Below are 19963 nucleotides of genomic sequence, written 5' to 3' on the forward strand. Positions count from 1 at the left end.
GAAACAACAACACCTAAAAGAGAGTAGACTGTGGATAATTTATTTAACTTAGTTCATTGTTTCCCTCTTCTGTAGCACAGCAGCACTTCTTCATATTTAAAAAGAAAAGCAAGAGGGGGTAGCAATTCTATTTTAAAATGAAAATAGCTTTGGTCTCTGAAAAAGGTGAATATGTTAAAAGCAGATTTGTTCAGATTAGTCCTAAACCTAACCAAGCTTTGTTCTCCACTACTGCATAGCTGTAGGTTGTTTGCCCACCTCTCTTCTAAGTGTGAGTAGTTCACCACCACAATCCAAGGAAAGAGACCTGTGTGCATTAACTGGTTCATGTATAACTTGCTGAATTATGAATTATATCAAAGTGAGGATGCAGTTCATCTGCACTGTATTGTTTTGAATGGAATGTATATGTCCATGTGAACTCAAATGGACATCCCAATCCATATTCTCTCATAAACAGTCACATGTTAACATCTTGTTTACAAGTGACTAGACTAGAACTGGATTGGGCCTGACATGTCCTCCTAACAGTCCAAATGTGGGTGGAAGAGGAGAGAAATAATTTCCCAAGGGCAGTGCCACAGGCTTTAGTTTTCTTTGGATGAGAACGCACTGGAAATTCATGCTGTCTTCATAATATTTTACTTATTTACAAATATAAAAGTAGAGCCTATTGGAAGTGGAGATCCCTACAGCAGGCAGCAAAACTGCTGATCCTGCATCTGGTTTTCGAACAGAGCAACAACACTCCAAGAATTCCTCAATTTCAGCCAACTACAGGTAAAGCCTCTCAGCAATCTGCCTGGGTTCAAATTCAAACTGCTAACCACTTCTAACTCTTTCTCTGTCCTTTCCCCAGGCTATGATGGGTGTCACATTCTGAAGGCAGGGAAAAGAGATTTCAAGCTATCAGTGAACATTAACATTCTTTTGTTACACCCTTCATGCCCACCAGGTGACACTTTACACAAAATCAAAGTGATGGACCAATTCATGCTAATCAAATCCACCAAAATGTAATGGTAAATTACACATGAATCTTCTAGGGCAATACTTCCTTTTCCCCTTAAGATTTCTTTTCTCTACGAATCGGTTGTTTCCAAGGTCTTTTCCTGTAAGCTAAGCCAAAAAATACTCTTGCTGAATGTCCCTTCAAAATGATAATTGCATGTTAACTCCACACTTCTGCTTGTTTGCTTCTATTCACTTTCTGTTCTACAAAGGCTGTTTGGACTCCCACTACTTCAGGAATCATCTGGAGTGACACAGAGATTCTGTATTTGCTTGATATTTGGCATGAGTAGCATTTCCATGACTAAAGAGAATAGGGAAGACCCACAGATCAGTTAGATATGAGCTCACTAATATTCCTAATGAATATGCAGTGGAGGTGAAGAATGGATTTAAGGGACTAGATTTAGTAGATAGGGTCCCAGAAGAACTATGGACAGATGTTTGCAGCATTGTTCAGGAGGCGGCAACAAAAAACGTCGCAAAGAAAAAGAAAACCAAGAAGGCAAGATGGCTGTCTGCTGAGACACTGGAAGCAGCCCAAGAAAGAAGGAAAGCAAAAGGCAACAGTGACAGGGGGAGATATGCCCAATTAAATGCAAAATTCCAGAGGTTAGCCAGAAGAGATAAGGAATTATTTTTAAACAAGCAATGCGGAGAAGCAGAAGAAGGTAATAGAACAGGAAGGACAAGAGACCTCTTCCAGAAAATTAGAAACATCGGAGGTAAATTCCAGGCAAAAATGGGTATGATCAAAAACAAAGATGGCAAGGACCTAACAGAAGCAGAAGAGATCAAGACAAGGTGGCAAGAATATATGGAGGATCTGTATAGGAAGGATAATAATATCGGGGATAGATTTGACGGTGTGGTGACAGTGAGCTAGAGCCAGACATCCTGAAGAGTGAGGTTGAATGGGCCTTAAGAAGCATTGCTAATAACAAGGCAGCAGGAGATGACGGTATCCCAGCTGAACTGTTTAAAATCTTGCAAGATGATGCTGTCAAGGTGATGTATGCCATATGCCAGCAAATTTGGAAAACACAAGAATGGCCAACAGATTGAAAAAGATCAACTTATATCCCCATACCAAAAAAGGGAAGCACCAAAGAATGTTCAAACTATCGAACATTGGCACTTATTTCACATGCCAGTAAGATAATGCTCAAGATCTTGCAAGGTAGACTCCAGCAATTCATGCAACAGTGTAGTGTAGTGGTGAGAGTGACGGACTGGGAGCCGGGAGATCTGGGTTCTAGTCCCCACTTGGCCATGGAAGCTCACTGGGTGACTTTGGGCCAGTCACAGACTCTCAGCCCAACCTACCTCAAAGGGTTGTTGTTGTGAGGATACAATGGAGAGGAGGAGGATAATGTAAGCTGCCTTGGGTTCCTTGCAAGAGGAAAAAAAGCGGGATATAAATGCAATAATAATAAAAAAATAAACGAGAATTGCCAGATGTACAAGCTGGGTTTAGAAAAGGCAGAGGAACTAGAGACCAAATTGCCAATATCCGCTGGATAATGGAGAAAGCCAGGGAGTTTCAGAAAGACAGCTATTTCTGTTTTATTGACTATTCTAAAGCCTTTGACTGTGTGGATCATAACAAATTGTGGCAAGTTCTTGGTGGGATGGGGATACCAAGTCATCTTGTCTGCCTCCTGAGGAATCTGTATAACGACCCAGTAGCAATGGTAAGAACAGACCACGGAACAACGGACTGGTTTAAGATTGGGAAAGGAGTACGGCAGGATTGTATACTCTCACCCTACCTATTCAACCTGTACACAGAACACATCATGCGACGTGCTGGGCTTGATGAAGCCAAGGCTGGAGTTAAAATCGCTGGAAGAAACATTAACAATCTCTGATATGCAGACGATACCACTTCGATGGCTGAAAGCGAGGTGGAGCTGAGGAACCTTATGATGAAGGTGAAAGAAGAAAGGGCAAAAGCTGAGTTGCAGTTAAACCTCAAAAAAACCAAGATTATGGCAACCAGCTTGATTGATAACTGGCAAATAGAGGGAGAAAACGTGGAGGCAGTGACAGACTTTGTCTTTCTAGGCGCAAAGATTACTGCAGACGCTGACTGCAGCCAGGAAATCAGAAGACGTTTACTTCTTGGGAGGACAGCAATGACAAATCTTGATAAAATAGTGAAGAGCAGAGACATCACACTGACAACAAAGGTCCGCATAGTTAAAGCAATGGTATTCCCTGTAGTAACCTATGGCTGCGAGAGCTGGACCATAAGGAAGGCTGAGCGAAGGAAGGAAGATAGATGCTTTTGAACTGCGGTGCTGGAGGAAAATTGTGAGAGTGCCTTGGACTGCAAGAAGATCAAAACAGTCCATACTCCGGGAAAGAAAGCCATTCTGCTCACTTGAGGGAATGATCTTAAAGGCAAGACTGAAGTACTTTGGCCAGATCATGAGAAGACAGGATACCCTGGAGAAGATGCTGATGCTAGGGAAAATGGAAGGCAAAAGGAAGAGGGGCCGACCAAGGGCAAGATGGATGGATGATATTCTGGAGGTGATGGACTCGACCTTGGGGTAGCTGGGGGTGGCTACGGCCGACAGGAAGCTCTGGCGTGGGCTGGTCCATGAAGTCACGAAGAGTCGGAAGCAACTGACCGAATAAACAACAACAACAACAAAAAGCATTTCCATGAGTTCCTCCAAAGCATACTCCATAACATTCATGTCAGGTCATTGATGAGGAAATAGCTAACATGGGCATAATTTGAATTCAGATCCAAATGAAAACCTACTCCATAGTTACTGTAGGACAGAAGATAACAGCCCTTCCTCTGTGTGCAGCAGAATAACCTGCCCTTTTAACAAACAGCAGGATCACATTCTGGCTGGCAATCCTGGGAAAAGACCCTCTAAGCTTATCAGGGCAATTGCTGGGAAAGAATTTAGAACGTTAAAGATACCAATGCTATTCTTTCTACCCCTGACAGTGGAGACATTTTCCGTCTGTTCCAGGTATTTGGGGGGGAATAGTGATTTTACAAACATAGCCTACAGACACATGCATTTCATAGTGAATGCAACATTTTTTTTTGCTATTTAAATTTGGTCAAGGTTCTTCAAATTACAACATTAAAAAAGACATAATCCTTTAACCATTTTTCTAATTCTCCCACATTAGGCTAGATCAGGGATAGGTATCAAGGATCAGACAAAGGCATGAATAACAGGGCTGGTGGAAGCCAATTCCATCAAATTTGGGGGGAATTTTTAGCCACCCGTACCACAGCCCACTCCTTTCAGCAGGATCCTCTGACCCCCAGGGGAGATGTTTTGGAGGGCTGGAGGCTCATTATCCTTGTGGTATGAACTGTGCATTGTGAACCAAAGAACAGTCAATGTAACCAGGAAGGGAAGGGGGCTGAAGGGAATTGTTCCCAACAATATCAGTTTAAGTTCTACAGTTTTCAGTAGCATGATGATACTTCGTTGTTTAAACTCTTGAACAGACCAGACATCATACTGAGAGAGAAAGGGGTGAAGCACCAGATATAAAAACTAACACAGAGAATATGTCAAACACCACATAGAGAAGGTATTTACTAGCATCTGGATTGCATTTTCAGTTGGAGTACACAAAGAATCTCTAAGGCATAACCTTACACCCCTGACATGTGCCTTATTTTCTTTGTTTGTATAAATATGGTGGGATGAAACAGTGAACAGCAAATAGTCTGTAGGAGCACTGCTGGTTCCAAGCAAGTATCTTGCCAATTTTGAGTTTACTTTATAGATTCCTCCCAGGGCTCTTCCTTGCCTATGTAGTGGGTGAGTATTGAATGTGTCCATTCTGTTCTATCCTTTATAAACATTATTTTTAATCTGATCCAAGACCAGTCCAGAAATCCTAGGCCTTTATGTGGTAACTAACTGAAATGTCATACAACCTTTCCCTCAATCTTAATATGTAATGCATCTTCCTTCAGTTGAGTAAAAACTCACCTCAGGCCAGTTTTTAGCACAGGATACAAGATCTAATTATAAATGTTTAGATAATATTTTAGATTCAATATTTATGGAGTAACAGAAAAGGACTATCATAACAAAGAAATAATTCTTATGAGAGCAGGTGCAGAAATTCCATTTACCTGACCAACCTGAAGAGGAAGCTTTCTCTGAAGTGAAATTTATTTTCCCCACAAGATATTTTCCAGTATAGTATTTCTCTTTCTGATTTCTTCAGAAAGCTCAAAGTAGATCAGCCTTCCCCATCTTGGCACCATGCTGGCTGGGAATTATGATACTTGCATCTGGAGGGCACCATGTTGGGAAAGGCTGCAGTAGATTCTAATACAGTGACACACTTATGGCACAATCCTATGCATGTTTAGACAGAAAAAAGTCTTACAACTCCAAGTGTAGCTAGCTGGTGACATGCATAGGATTCCACCTTTAGGCTACAAGTTTTAGATGGCCTGAAACTGGTTTGGTACAGTAAAACAGGCACATTTACAGACCTCTAGATTAGCTCTGCCAAAAGGTATTATGGTAGGTTGATTTATGGAAAACAGGTTCTACTAGGTCAGAAAGGGAAATGCAGCAGATTCCAAACAAAACAAAAAAACAGTAGTCTGCTAAGCAAAAATCAGTGTTTCCACAAAGAAATGGATCCAAAATATACTCCCAATGACTTGAAAAAACTTTCAATGTAATTGTGTCTAAGTCTAAGTGAAGAATATTCTATGAGATGCTGACTGAATATTAAACGGGAAACAAGAATGATTGACACCTCAGAGTAGCAAGCCCAATGTAATTTGGAGCAAAATCAGTAACAGTACACACAATTCTGACAGTCAATAAAATACATAATTTTATTATTATATTTGTACCCCACCCCAGTGAGGTCAGAGCTATATATATAGGTTTTCCAAGCACTGGGCAGATTAGCTTCCAAAAAACAGAACTAGCAGGTGCCTCCAGACCACCACCCAATTTTTTTAAAAGCCCAAATATGTTAAAATTGGGCTTTGGGAGCAGTTACATTGGATACTCACGATAACCCTATAAGCCAGGTGTGTTGAACCTTAGGACTGTGGGCCAACTCTGGCCCACCTGGGATCCTAATCCAACCCTCAGGTGTTCCCCAGATAGCCACGCCCCCTTTTCCTGACTCCCGGTCATTTGGTGGTTTCCTGCCTTTAATGCTTCCCCCCCCCCTTTCTAAAAGGTTGAAATCCTCTCCTAAGGCTTAGCTGCTGGCAGTAAGAGCTTTAAGCTAAAATATGCAGGTATGTTTGGTATTCTGGCCCACACTTTTTGCTTCAGCCCCACCCACCACTGGAATAGGCCCCCCAAGAGCATCTTCAAAACTGAATTTGGCCAGCAGGCTGAAAGAGGTTCAACGCTCCTGCTATAACCTAAGGCTGGTTCACATATAATAGGCCTACTGACTTACAATCTCATAGGCCAATCATCAGGCTCACAGGCATGCAGGGTGAGGGGCATCCCAGTGGATGTGGTGATGGTTTCTTGAAGTCCCTTGCCTTCATTGAAGGCACATCTATGCTGCGTACAGCATCCATGTGGATGTCCCAGATCCCAGTTCCTCAATGTGACCACTGTATCCCTGAAGGAACGAGCCCTGCCAAGCACAAGATAAGCATGTGGCTATTTAATGCCAGGTCAGTCTGCAATAAGACCACACTCATTCACGATTTAATTGTGGATGAGGAGGCCAACCTGGCATGTATACTGAGACTTGGATGGGTGAGCTGGGTGGGGTTGACCTGACCCAGCTCTGCCCACCTGGGTACTTGGTACAGCACCAATATAAGTTGGAGGGCATGGGGTGGGGGGAGTCCCTGTGGTTCATAGATCCTCCATCACCAGGAAACCACTCCACCTTGGAGCAGGCTTTGAGGTGTTGCACCTGGTGTTGGTCCATAGAGACAGGCTGGGGATGCTGCTGGTGTACCGCCCACCCTTCTGCCCAGCATCCTCCCTGACTGAGCTGGCAGAGGCGGTCTTGAGTATAGTGTTGGAAGAACCCAGAACAAAGGTTGTGGTGACTTCAACTTCCATGCTGAGGCTGTCTCTGGAGTTCCAGCTCGGGACATCATGGCCTCCACGACAACCATGGGGTTGTCTCAGTTTGTCATCATCCCAACACATGAAGCAGGGCATAACCCTGATTCGGTTTTTGCTCCAAGTTGAGAGTTGGGTGGTCTGAAGATGGGGGGGGGGTTGTTTCCAAGTACCTCCATTGTCACGGTCAGACCACTTCCTGGTGAGATTTGAACTCACAGTGTTACTTCCCTCCTGCAGAGGTGGGGGGCCCATTTGGATGGTCCGTCCTAGGAAAGTGATGGAATCCAATGGATTTCTGAATGCTCTTGGGGATTTTCCACTGGAGAGAGCTGGTGATCCAGCTGAGGCCCTAGCCTCACTGTGGAACAGTGAGATGCAGAGGGCCATTGACTTGATTGCACATGAGTGCCTTCTCCAGCACGGTAGAGCCCGCTCTGCTCCTTGACATACTGGGGAGCTGTGGTCAATGAAACAGGCTGGATGTCAGCTAGAACGCAAATGGCATAAGATTCAAAGCGAAGATGACCGAGCACATAATCATGCCTATTGCGTGGTGGTGTGGACAGCAAAGAAGGCTTATTTTGCTGCCTCCATTGTGTCCTCGAGTAGCCGTCCAGCAGAACTCTTCCGGGTAGTCCGGGGGTTAACACCCTCCCTAGCAAATGGTGCCCTGGCCCCATTGAGGACCTGCTGTGACCTTTTTGCATCACGCTTTGAGGACAAAACTGCTTGTCTCCTCAGCGAATTTGACGCTGTTATCACAGTTCCAGATGCCACCATCTGCCTGATTTTGTGGGATCAGTTCCTGTGGCCTGATGATGAGGACAAGGTACTTGCAGCAATGCAACCAACCATGTGCCCTCTTGATCCCTGCCCCTCTTGGCTAATAAAAGCTAGCCGAGGAGATATGACTGAGTGGGTTCAGGGAGTGATACATGCTTCCCTGTGGGAAGGGGTGGTCCCTGCTGACCTTAAGGAGGCAGTAGTGCTGTCACTCCTGAAGGAGCCCACTCTGGACCCAATGGTATTAGACAACTACCGCCCAGTCGCAAATACCCCTTTCTTAGGGAAGGTACTTGAGAGCGTTGTGGCGGAGCAACTGCAGGCGCTCTTGGAGGATACTGATTATCTAGACCCCTTCCAGTCTGGGTTTCAATCTGGTTACGGGACTGAATCAGCCTTGATTGCCCTGATGGATGACCTTTATCGAGAGAGGGACAGGGGGAGTGCAACACTGTTAATTCTGCTCGACCTCTCATCAGCTTTTGATACCATCACCCATGGTATCCTCCTGGATCGACTCCATGGCATGGATATTGGAGGCACCATGTTACAGTGGTTCTGGTCCTACCTACCGGGCTGATTTCAGAGAGTAACATTGGGTGACTATTCCTCAGCCCCTTGGCAATTGAGCTATGGGGTGCTGCAGGGCACCATCTTTTTCCCAATGTTGGCTAACATCTATGTGAAGCTTGGGGGAGTGGTCCTTGGGGGATTTAGAGCCAAGTATGCTGATGACTGCGAAGAGAAAACTCTCTGGAGAAGACCCTGATGCTGGGAAAGACGGAAGGCAAAAGGAGAAGGGGACGGCAGAGGATGAGATGGCTAGATAACATCACCGATGCAATGAATATGGACTTGAGCATGCTCCGGGAGAGAGCGCAGGACAGGAAGGCCTGGCGTGCTATGGTCCATGGAGTCATGAAGAGTCGGACACGACTGAACGACAACAACAATGCTGATGACGCACAACTCTATCTCCCTGTGACATCTGAATCAGGAGAGGCTGTGCAAGTCCTGGACCAGTGCCTGAACTCAGAAATGGGCTGGATGAGGGATAATAAACTGAAACTGAATCCTGGCAAGATGGACGCCCTGTGGGTGAGTGGTTCCCGAGTCTGGGAGATGGGCTCATTGCCTGTTCTGGATGGGGTTGCACTCCCTCTGAAAGATCAGGTCTGTAGTTTCGGGGTACTCCTAGATCCATCACTGTCACTAGAAGCCCAAGTGGCCGCTGCAGCTTAGAGTGCCTTTTACTAGCTTCAGCTGGTTTGCCAGCTAAGGCCTCTCCTGGACAGGGATAGCTTGTCCACAGGGTACAGGCACCAGTAAGTTCAAGGTTGGATTACTGCAACACGCTGTATGTGGGGCTACCCTTGAGGCTGGTCTGGAAGCTGCAGCTAATGCAGAACACAGCAGCTTGGCCGCTGTCAGGACCTGCCCCTTTTCAGCATGCAACTCCTTTGCTGAGGGAACTGCACCGGCTGCCTATTCGCTACCAGGCCAGGTTTAAGGTATTAGTACTAGTGTACGAAGCCCTAAACAACTTGGGACCAGGATACCTGAGAGAGCGCCTTCTTCTTTACCAGCCTTCTTGGTCACTGAGGTCATTGGGAGGCATGCTCCTGGTGGTTCCACATGGACCTATGGCCTGGTTGGAGTCCATCAGGAAAAGAGCCTTCAGCATGGTGGCCCCCTTCCTGTGAAAATTCCCTCCCTTTGGAGGCCAGGCAGGCACCAACATTGTGTTGCTTTCAGCGCCTCCTGAAGACATTGTTATTTCAAGAGACCTTCCGTGAGTGACCAGCTGCGGTTTATTAAGTTCAGAATCTGTTATTTTAAAATGTTTTAATTGTTTTAGTTATGGGGTTTTATTCATTTATCTTGCTGTTCTGGAGCAGTATATAAATATTGCAAATAAATAAATCTGCAGGCCTGTTGAAAAACAGCTGATTAAGCTGGGTATTGTAAGTGAGAGATGGATTTACTCCCAGGTGGTTACTGACCCAAACTGAAGCAGAGCACTGTCAGCAGATTTGAAGGGAATCTAATCTTTCCATTGAGGAGCTGATCCAGCACTGCACTTCAAGCAAGAGAAAGCATGCTCAAATTAGCTGTTTTCTGAGAATCTTAAAACAGCAGCTGAGTGTTCTGCTGCATTCAGGGGCTATGTGATGAACCCAACCCAACCCCCCCCCCCATCCCATCACATCCCACTCTCATTTCTAAAAATGTCTCGAAACAAAGGACATGCCTAGGCATCTTTCGGTACCAAAAATCTGCATTACTCCACATCTGAGGCTTGACTTCCCCTACTCCATATGACTCAGCCTTATGCAGGAATCACCCGGAGAACACATGACCAAGTTATCTCAGGCATTGATTGGTCAAGTTGAATTACCAATCCCTCTCTGCCCCAGAGAGGGCAGCCCCCAGAGAGGGATTTATTTCTCTGCCCAGCCCCCAGAGAAATAAATTTGCTTGTGAAACCTTACTTTGTCTTTGAGCAGCTGACAAAGAGTCAAGACAAAACTAAGTCACGTTGGAGAGTCCCAGGTGGGCCTCCTTTCCCCCCACCTGCAAGCTGCTTTAGTGAGTTAAGTTTTAGTTAGCCAATTCTATCTTTTATTTTAAAATCAACTACCCATTTCTGAACTTCTTTCTAATTCGTTCTTGAATAAATATATTCAATTGAAACTGGAATTTATTTTAGTTATTTTGCCTAGCCTGAAGATTGCCAAGTGGTCTAAAGCCAAACACCCAGACCTAGTTTTGAAACTAGGAAAGGGGCTTATCTCTCTCTGGAAGTGTAAAAGCCCAGATTTTCACGTGTCCAGGATAGAAGAGTTATTAATCACATTTAGGAATGTAGCAAAATTTCATTTCAGTTTGGAAATCACCTGACCGTGTCCCATTTGCCATTTTTTTTCAAAAAACGTTCACACACTCCTGAATTTGTGTTTGTGGCCAAAAAGTGTGTATTTTTGAAAAAATGTGCACTTTGAAATGCCCTTTAAAAAAAAAAATACACACTTTCACACTTTAGTCAATGGAGGGAAGTACACATTTTTGAAAAACACCCACAAAAACGTGCACTTTCCCCATTCAAACAAGCCAAAAAAACAGGTCACAAACAAAAGCATGAGTGAGCTGAACCGAGGTTCGAAGTGAAGTTCAGAGAATTTCGGTGAGCTTGAATATCCCTGGTTTTCACTTTCCTACTCACACAGATGGTGCCAGTTTACCTCTGAAAGTTACAACGAAGGGTGTCTTGCAGCCTGTCCTATTTTGTAGGGTTGTGGTGCAAACTCCTATTTGTCACAGACTGCAATTACTCCCAGATACTTATCTGATATTTAGTATCAGAGAGGAAGCACTCCTAACTTCAGTTTGCAGCCTGGCACTGGTTAGTAGGAAGATCAAATTCTGCCCAAAGACTTGATCACAAACAAACCCAGATGTGTGCACTGAATTACAGCTCTTGCTACTCTGTGGATCCTGTTTGAAGTGCCAGGCAGGGGACAGCAATACTTACAGCATGATCGTACTACTAAAACAAGTGAGATCATAGGTCTCCTTGCTACTACTACAACAGATAAGTGTAATCAGCTGTCTGGTGGATCACTGTCCCCGAGTCTGCCCCCCCCCCCCCGCCCAGCCTTCTCCTCTCATCACTTCCACTCTTGTTGCCCTCAGGATGATCCAAGCCATGAAATATTTCCACTCCCTTCAGAAAACACAAAGATCACTTCTGTCTTGGGATCTCCAATTAGCCAGGCACACTGTCCTTGCAATGCCCTTGTTCTGTAGCGCATAGCTAGAGTCCTCCTTCAGCTGGGACTAGATCTCTCATACCCACAAACCATCCGGTCCTCCAAAAGCAGACTTTTTAAAATAAGCATTTAAAATAAGCCGGTGGGGTGTGTGTGTGTGTGTGTGTGTGTGTGTGACTGAGAGAGAGAGAGAGAGAGAGAGAGAGCGCGTGGCATGATACTGTCTATGGGGCTGATACTTTGATCCAACCAGACAAACTTAAAAAGCAAAGGTAGCCATGTTGGCCACAAAGAAAAAAAAAATCCAAAATCTGTTTTAGCGCAATACTTTTATTAGACCAGCCAAAATGTCACAAAATAGTGTGCAAGTTTTCAAGTTCTCCAGACCTCTTCATCAGGCTAGATGGTAAACAAACCAAGGGGTGGGGATGGGGAAAAGGCTAGTTGGTGTTGAAGCCATGAAGTCTGCATTTAGTTATAGACTTAATAAAGAATGTGGGAGGCAGCAGCAATCATTCAATTTAGGCTCTACTAGGTGCCGTGATGGGTTGAAGTTGTGCCTAGGTTGTCCCTCGGACAGTTGGGATGAAATAACAAACCACTCTGCAGGTGTGTGAATAAACTTACAGAACTCATACTCTAGTATACTGATAAGTAACTTCTGCTTTATTTTAAGTTGCTTTTAAACTCCTCCTTTCAGGCCAAAACAGACATTACTTTAAATCCGTATCTAGCAGCCACGTATTCTATTTCATTTTTACTCTAGAGTAGGCACAGGGCCTCTGATCTGGACAACAGCATAGTGGGCAGAGGACTTTTAAGATTCATATTGGGCATCCTGTTCCTACTCTAGAGTAAAAATGAAAACAACATACCTTCTAGATGTAGATTTAAAGTAATGTCTGTTTTGGCCCTTAGTTAAAAGCATTAAACTAATTAAATTCTGCAAGCTCTGTGTTTATAAAAGGTAAAAAAGGTGTCCCCAACCAGTCGTGTCCGACTCTAGGGTGCGGTGCTCATCCCCGTTTCTAAGCCGAACAGCCAGCGCTGTCCGAAGACACTTCTGTGGTCATGTGGCCGGCATGACTGAACACCGAGGTGCACGGAACGCTGTTACCTTTCCCGCCGAGGCGGTACCTATTTATCTACTTGCAATTTCTTGCTTTCGAACTGCTAGGTTGGCAGAAGCTGGGACTGAAGACGGGAGCTCACTCCGTCACGCGGCACTCAGGTCTCGAACTGCTGACCTGCCGACCTTCCAGTCTGCAGTTCAGCGTCTTAACCACTAAGCCACTGTGCTTTAAACTGAAGTAATGTTACTAGCGTGGAGGTTTGTTTTATATAGGAGTGGATGTTTGCTGAAGGTTGGCAAAACCTGTACCAGGGAGGTAAAATAATACGTCATCTTCCACAGTACCCCTTTCTAAATATTCTGAGGATGCTCATAACTTTGATATGTTAATATTCCAAGGGGCTAATGTTCCAGAGTATTCTGGAATATTTTCTCGATGGCAGAGCAGAAGAGGGTTGTTGTTTTTTAAGTCAGGATCCACAGTAAGGCACTCACCATCTGACAAGCAGCTCTAATTCTCAGTCACATGGTTAGTTCTCCCAGTGCTTTCTCCAAACTCTTCTGATAGGAACGTTACTTTCTGGAACAATACCTTGTATCTTTAAAAGTTTTATGCTTTAAAACCCTTTAGAAAGAGAAGAAATGAAAAAAAGCAGGGGGACACACATTTATTTGGATCCTCAATGCAATTTATTTAGAAGACTTACTCAAATTACTTCCTATCACTGTGTTTAAGATCATGGTGCAAGTTAAGTATTACGATACCAAGTGTCTGTAAAAGTAATTTGGAAAACATCACAAAGATGTGCAGTTGTATGAAACATATTATAAAGCTAAAGTGGGTGTAGGTGAAAACTAATACTGATCACTGAAACTGGAAAACTTTGGCCTTCTGACAATGGTATAGGTGGATTGCATCCTCTAACTCATGGGTGGGGTACTGGTGGGAACCCACTGGCCTCCAGCCTATCGTTCCAAAGCCCTACTAGCTCTGCAGCACTGTTTTCCCCACTGCTCAGCTGCTTTGTTATCAGCTCAGCAGAGCCAGGAGGAGATCGCAGGGGGTTAGGCTTCAGCCTCCCGTCCCTGCGATCTCCCAACTCCACTGCTTAGCTGATCTGTGGGAAACAGCTGAACAGTGAGGAAAAGGGGGCATGACTGCAGAGTCTGGCTGGAAAGCTAAGCACAGAGGAAGGGATTGCTCTCTTCCTCTATGGGCAACTCACATGGGCCAGGTGATCATCATGGAGACTGCAGCTGGGGAGGGAAGGTTAACCCTGAGCACTGTGATCCTACTGTTGTTGTTGTTGTTCAGTCATTCAGTTGTGTCCGACTCTTCGTGACCCCATGGACCATAGCACGCCAGGCCTTCCTGTCCTCCGCTCTGTCCCGGAGCATGCTCAAGTCCATATTCATTGCATCGGTGATGCTATCTAGCCATCTCATCCTCTGCTGTCCCCTTCTCTTTCCCAGCATCAAGGTCTTTTCCAGAGAGTTTTCTCTTCGCATAAGGTGGCCAAAATATTTGAGCTTCAGCTTCAGTATCTGTCCTTCCAATGAGCACTCAGAGTTGATTTCCTTTAGGATTGACTGATTTGACCTCCTTGCAGTCCAGGGGACTCGTAAGAGTCTTCTCCAGCACCACAGTTCGAAAGCATCAATTCTTCGGCGCTCAGCCTTCCTTATAGTCCAGCTCTCACAGCCATACATTACTACTGGGAAAACCATAGCTTTGATTAGATGGACCTTTGTTGGCAAGGTGATGTCTCTGCTTCTTACTATGCTGTCTAGGTTTGCCATAGCTTTCCTCCCAAGGAGCAAGCGTCCTTTAATTTCATGGCTACAGTCACCATCTGCGGTGATCTTGGAGCCCAAGAAAATAAAATCTGTCACTGCTTCCATTTCTTCCCCTTCTATATGCCAGGAAGTGATGGGGCCAGATGCCGTGATCTCAGTTTTTTTAATGCTGAGTTTCAAACCAGCTTTTGCACTCTCCACTTTCACCCTCAACAAGAGGCTCTTTAGATCCTCTTTGCTTTCTGCCATTAGGGTGGTATCATCTGCATATCAGAGGTTGTTGATAATTCTCCCGGCAATCTTAATTCTGACCTGTGATTCATCCAACCCCGCGTTTCTCATGATGTACTCTGCATATAAGTTAAATAAGCAGGGCGACAATATGCAGCCTTGTCATACCCCTTTCACAATTTTGAACCAATCAGTTGTTCCATGTCTGGTTCTTACTGTTGCTTCTTGACCCTCGTACAGGTTTCTCAGGAGACAGGTAAGGTGGTCTGGTACTCCCATCACTTTAAGAATTTGCTACAGTTTGTTATGATCCACACAATCAAATGCTTTAGCGTAGTCAATGAAGCAGAAATAGACGTTTTTCTGGAATTCTCTTGCTTTCTCCATGATCCAGCGAACATTGGCGATTTGGTCTCTAGTTCCTCTGCCTCTTCGAACCCCAGCTTGTACTTCTGGTAGTTCTCGGTTCGCATGCTGCTGAAGCCTAGCTTGTAGGATTTTGAGCATCACCTTGCTGGCATGTGAAATGAGCGCAATTGTGAGGAAGTTTGAACACTCTTTGGCGTTGCCCTTCTTTGGAATTGGAATGTAAACTGACCTTTTCCAGTCTTGTGGCCATTGCTGAGTGTTCCAAATTTGTTGGCATATTGAGTGCAGCACTTCAACAGCATCATCTTTTAGGATTACAAATAGCTCAGCTGGAATACTGTCATCTCCGCTAGTTTTGTTGTTAGTAATGCTTCCTAAGGCCCACTTGACTTCACTCTCGAGGATGTCCGGCTCAAGTTCCGTGACCACACTATCATGGTTATCAGGGACATTAAGATCTTTTCTGTATAGTTCTTCTGTGTATTCTTTCCACCTCTTCTTAATCTCATCTGCTTCTGTTAGGTCCCTGTCTTCTTTGTCCTTTATCATGCCCGTCTTTGCACAAAATGTTCCCTTGAGATCTCTGATTTTCTTGAAGAGATCTCTAGTCTTTCCCATTCTGTTGTTTTCCTCAATTTCTTTGCATTGTTCATTTAAGAAGGCCTTCTTGTCTCTCCTTGCTATTCTCTGGAACTCTGCATTCAGTTGGATAGATCTTCCCCTTTCTTCCTTGCTTTTCACTTCCCTTCTTTCCTCAGCTACTTGTAAAGCCTCATCAGACAGCCACTTTGCTTTCTTGCATTTCTTTTTCTTTGGGATGGATTGAGTTGCTGCCTCCTGAACAATGTTACGGACCTCCGTCCATAGTTTCTCAGGCACTCTGTCTATCAGGTCTAATCCCTTAAATCTATTCCTCACCTCCACTGTATATTCATCAGGGATATGATTTAGGTCATACCTGAATGGTTTAGTGGTTTTCCCTACGTTCCTCAATTTAAGCCAAAATTTTGCAAGAAGCAGCTCATGATCTGAGCCACAGTCAGCGCCAGGTCTTGTTTTTACTGACTGTATAGAGCTTCTCCATCTTTGGCTGCAAAGGACATAATCAATCTGATTTCTATATTGACCATCTGGTGATGTCCATGTGTAGAGTCACCTCTACTGACCACCTGGCAATTAGACTTTTTAAAAGCCATTAACTGGAACCAATGACAGGCTTTGTCCCAAGCCTGGGTACTATGTGGTGAATTTTCATGTGTGTGTGGTATGAATGGATGCATATGTGTTGATAGGAGTGTGTGTGTGTACACATGTACACACACACATATGACTATGTGTTTTGGCCCTGCCCACTTTTTGCTTTGGCCCATTTTTGGCAGCCCCTGGAAGTTTAGCCATGAGGGAATAAAAACATAAGAAGAGCTGTGCTGGATCAGATCAAGAGCCTATCTAATCCAGCATTTTGTTCCCACAGTGGCCAAGCAGATGCTTATGCGAAGCCCACAAGCAGGACACAAGTGCAATATCTCCCTCCTGCTTGTGTTCTCCAGCAACTGGTACTGAAATGCATACTGCCTCTGAAATGGGAGGTAATATACTGCCATAATGACTAGTAGCCACTGTTAGAATGATTCTCCATGAATATGTTTTATCCCGCTTTAAAGCCATCCAAGTTGGCAAGCATCAAGACATCTTGTGGTAGTGAATTCCATAGTTCAACTATGCGCTGGCAGTCAATGTGTAGACAATACTGAACTAGACTGACTGATGGTATAAGGCACCTTCGTATGTTCAGGTACATATCCAAAAACACTGAAAAATCCCTGAAACTGATATAAACAATCCACATGGCATTAGAGTCGTCCTGGGGTCCACTTTGTGGCAGAGGGCCTTCAGAGAGGTAGTGTTTCTTTCCTTTGCTTTTTATAAGGGATTAAAATTACTATGTGCTCCATAATTGCTATCTTTCATTTTGTTGTCCATACATAGTATCTTTGAGCCAGAATACTGTAATATCCAATTAAGCAAAAGGATGATGTTGTGTTTTTAGACATTTGTGAGGAATTAAGCTGGGATTTTGAGTTCTATAACAGAGTTAATGAGGATCGAAAACCAGATCTAATTAACTCTGCAGCAGCAGCAGACAACACAAAAACAGTAAGTGGTTTTAGCCATTAGTCCAGTGCTTTGGCAAATTTTTGCCTGTGTGTGTGTGTGTGTGTGAGAAATCCAGTCAGCTTTCAAAATAGAAAAGTGTGCACCTGGAAAACTTAGAATTTGATATTTAAATTTTAAACTCCTCTTTTTCTGTCTTTAAAGACAAGTCTTGATTTCTCTACACTTAGTTACTGCACGCAACACTATACACAAAAGCCTGGAATAACGGTGTGATGGTGGATGAAGATTGTGCCACACACCTCCACTCATGGGTTCTATTTCACATCTGCATAGTATCTATACAGCACAGCTCATTCGTTGAATTAGAGACCGCTGTAGTCCATAACACAGTCCTGCTTTTGGAAAACATCAACTGTGTATAATTTAATAATGAAAGAAAACTGAACACAAACTGGATAGCTTAGTTATTTTTCTTTAGAAGCAATAATTAAATGTAAATGGAGTAATATACAGACCAATCTCCAACCTTATTTGAACCAGCATACATAGGGCCAAACTACATGTTACACTACTCACATTACTGATGCTGATCTTACGTTTTATTCTTGTGTAAGCACACATGGTCCTGATTCTGATCAGGACCACACAGCCCTGGGAGGGAAGGTTTAAACTTTCCCCCCACTTGTTTTTTTCTGGAAATCCCACCTTTTGGAGAAAAACCAGGGGGAAATTTCATCCTCCCCTCCCAGAGCCCCATATTCCTGATCTGAATCAGGACAACACACACTTACACAGGAGTAAAAAGTAAGACAAGCCTCAGCTACCTGCTATGTGATTCGTTCAACATGCAATTTGGCTCACAGTTTAAGCAAAATTAGCCCTGTGACTTCATAGCTAATTCACCCAGACTAAATCCAAGACTATTGGCTTAAAGAATAATTATCTTCATGAATACAGTTTTTCAAGCATGAATGAGCACCATCCTCCTCAAAATCTAAATCCTTTTTTTTTTTTTTGAGGAACTAAAGGGGCTAAAAGCATTTAGTAAGTACCTTTGGCACCCTATGTGATAGCACATTCCCTGCCTACACGGAGAGTGTGGGAGCCCTGTTAGTCATCCAATGTGCGTACTTTATTGGCACCACGCTCTTGCTGTATTGTATGATAAGAAAGATGATCAATTATTTTATTTTTACTTTTTCTTTACGTAAAAGGAAGTCAGCGGTCTTTTCATCATCATTATATGATGGCTGTTATACTACATCCAAAAAGCATGATAGCTAGGTTGTTTGTTTAAAAGCAAGGACCCCATTCAAGAACGCACAGACAGTGGGAGCAGTCAGATCCCACTCTATACGTGACCTACTAAAGGTTGTTTTTACATATTATAAAATTGTCATACAGAAGTTACTTCTATGTGAGAAATTACACAAATCCTGTGCAGAGATCATAATGTGTGATGAACCAATATACATGTACATCATCTATACAGCATTTTCATCATCATAATGTGTTATAATCTGTATGTGGGATTTCACTTGGCCAACAAGCAGAAAACTGAAGTAAATCTCTTAGATTAGTTCCTTATTTGCATCAGAGGAGAGTTAGCCCTGCTGTTACATATCTGGAAAACGATTTCTTGCTCCTTTTCTATTTTTATTTATTTATTTATTACCTTTCTATACCACCCAATAGCCAAAGCTCTCTGGGCTGTTTCTTAAATTAGAACCCTGAAATATAACATGATAAAACATAATATAAAATCTTTACCAGTTTAAGACAGAATTAAACCAAAGTTACAACCAGAATACAAATCTACACAGAGTGTTGGCAGATACTATAAACTTACCAAGCAATCAGTCATTCTATGTACTACAAGGTTCCAGGATTTCCCCAGCTGAATCATCAGTTATTATTGCCTTCTCCTAAAGAATGAAAGAAAAAAAAGCATAGTGCTGTTCAGTGGGTATGAATGAGAAACGTTATTTTAGAAGTCAAACAACCTCACAATGAGCTGAATCAAAACTCTTTTGTGCAATAATGGGGAGAGGGGTGTGGAAACCACAAAAGGGACCAAGAACAAAAGAGGAGACCATTTGCAAAATTGCTAGTACATTTCTAGAAGAATAATCCATGAATGAGAAGTCCGCACCCCAGAGATCTCTTAATTAAAAGCCTCACATATGCAGTCAGGTATGTCTGAGTCAATATTTCATCATGAATGCCTAATTCTGCTTTAGTCAAACAATTAACAGTTTCCTAAAAACTGATCTGCAGTGTACAGGGATTTGGTTCAGGGGGCAGCAGCCACAATCTAGAAGAGACCAGTGTACTTGCTGAAGGGATCCACAAAGCATACTTGATTTTTCCTGCAGCAGTTCCCCCGTTACTGAACAACAAACCATTGCTTAAACACATGGATGCTCCATCTATACAAAACTATTCATTGCATAGATAGAGCATCCTGGATTACACAGTACAACTTAATATGGTTTTATGAAAAATAGGGCAAGACACATTGTTATTCTATACAGAAAAAGCAAGCATTTCCAAAGAACATATGTGACTCAGGAAGTGACAAAATAAGCCAGTCTTTAAAAAATGACTCATACAATTAAGGGCATAAGCTTTATTCAAAATAATTGGCTATGCCTGACTTTTCACTATAGGATTTTACTAATACTGTATCTGGATACCGTAAAATCATTTTATATACCAAAATAATTTTATTACGAAGCCAGTAG

The 19963-nt window shown here is 43.4% G+C and overlaps 1 protein-coding gene across 12 annotated transcripts in view; it reads right to left on the reverse strand.

Annotated features, from left to right (window-relative positions):
• The window catches only part of PTPN5 (protein tyrosine phosphatase non-receptor type 5), a 111988-nt gene that overhangs the window by 63103 nt on the left and 28922 nt on the right, over positions 1-19963 (reverse strand). For 9 of the 12 annotated variants that reach the window (XM_084855379.1, XM_084855314.1, XM_084855293.1 and 6 more), the window contains exons 2-3: positions 19069-19144; positions 13200-13329 (exon numbers count right to left, since the gene is read on the reverse strand). The gene's annotated coding sequence lies outside the window, so the exon portion shown is untranslated. The remainder of the gene's footprint in view (positions 1-13199; positions 13330-19068; positions 19145-19963) is intronic. The other 3 variants (XM_084855342.1, XM_084855323.1, XM_084855333.1) reach the window with 1 other exon arrangement.

Source organism: Heloderma suspectum, chromosome 1 (genome assembly GCF_057233095.1).
Source record: "Heloderma suspectum isolate Gila_16-S chromosome 1, 16-S_ref, whole genome shotgun sequence".
Taxonomy (NCBI): domain Eukaryota; kingdom Metazoa; phylum Chordata; class Lepidosauria; order Squamata; family Helodermatidae; genus Heloderma; species Heloderma suspectum.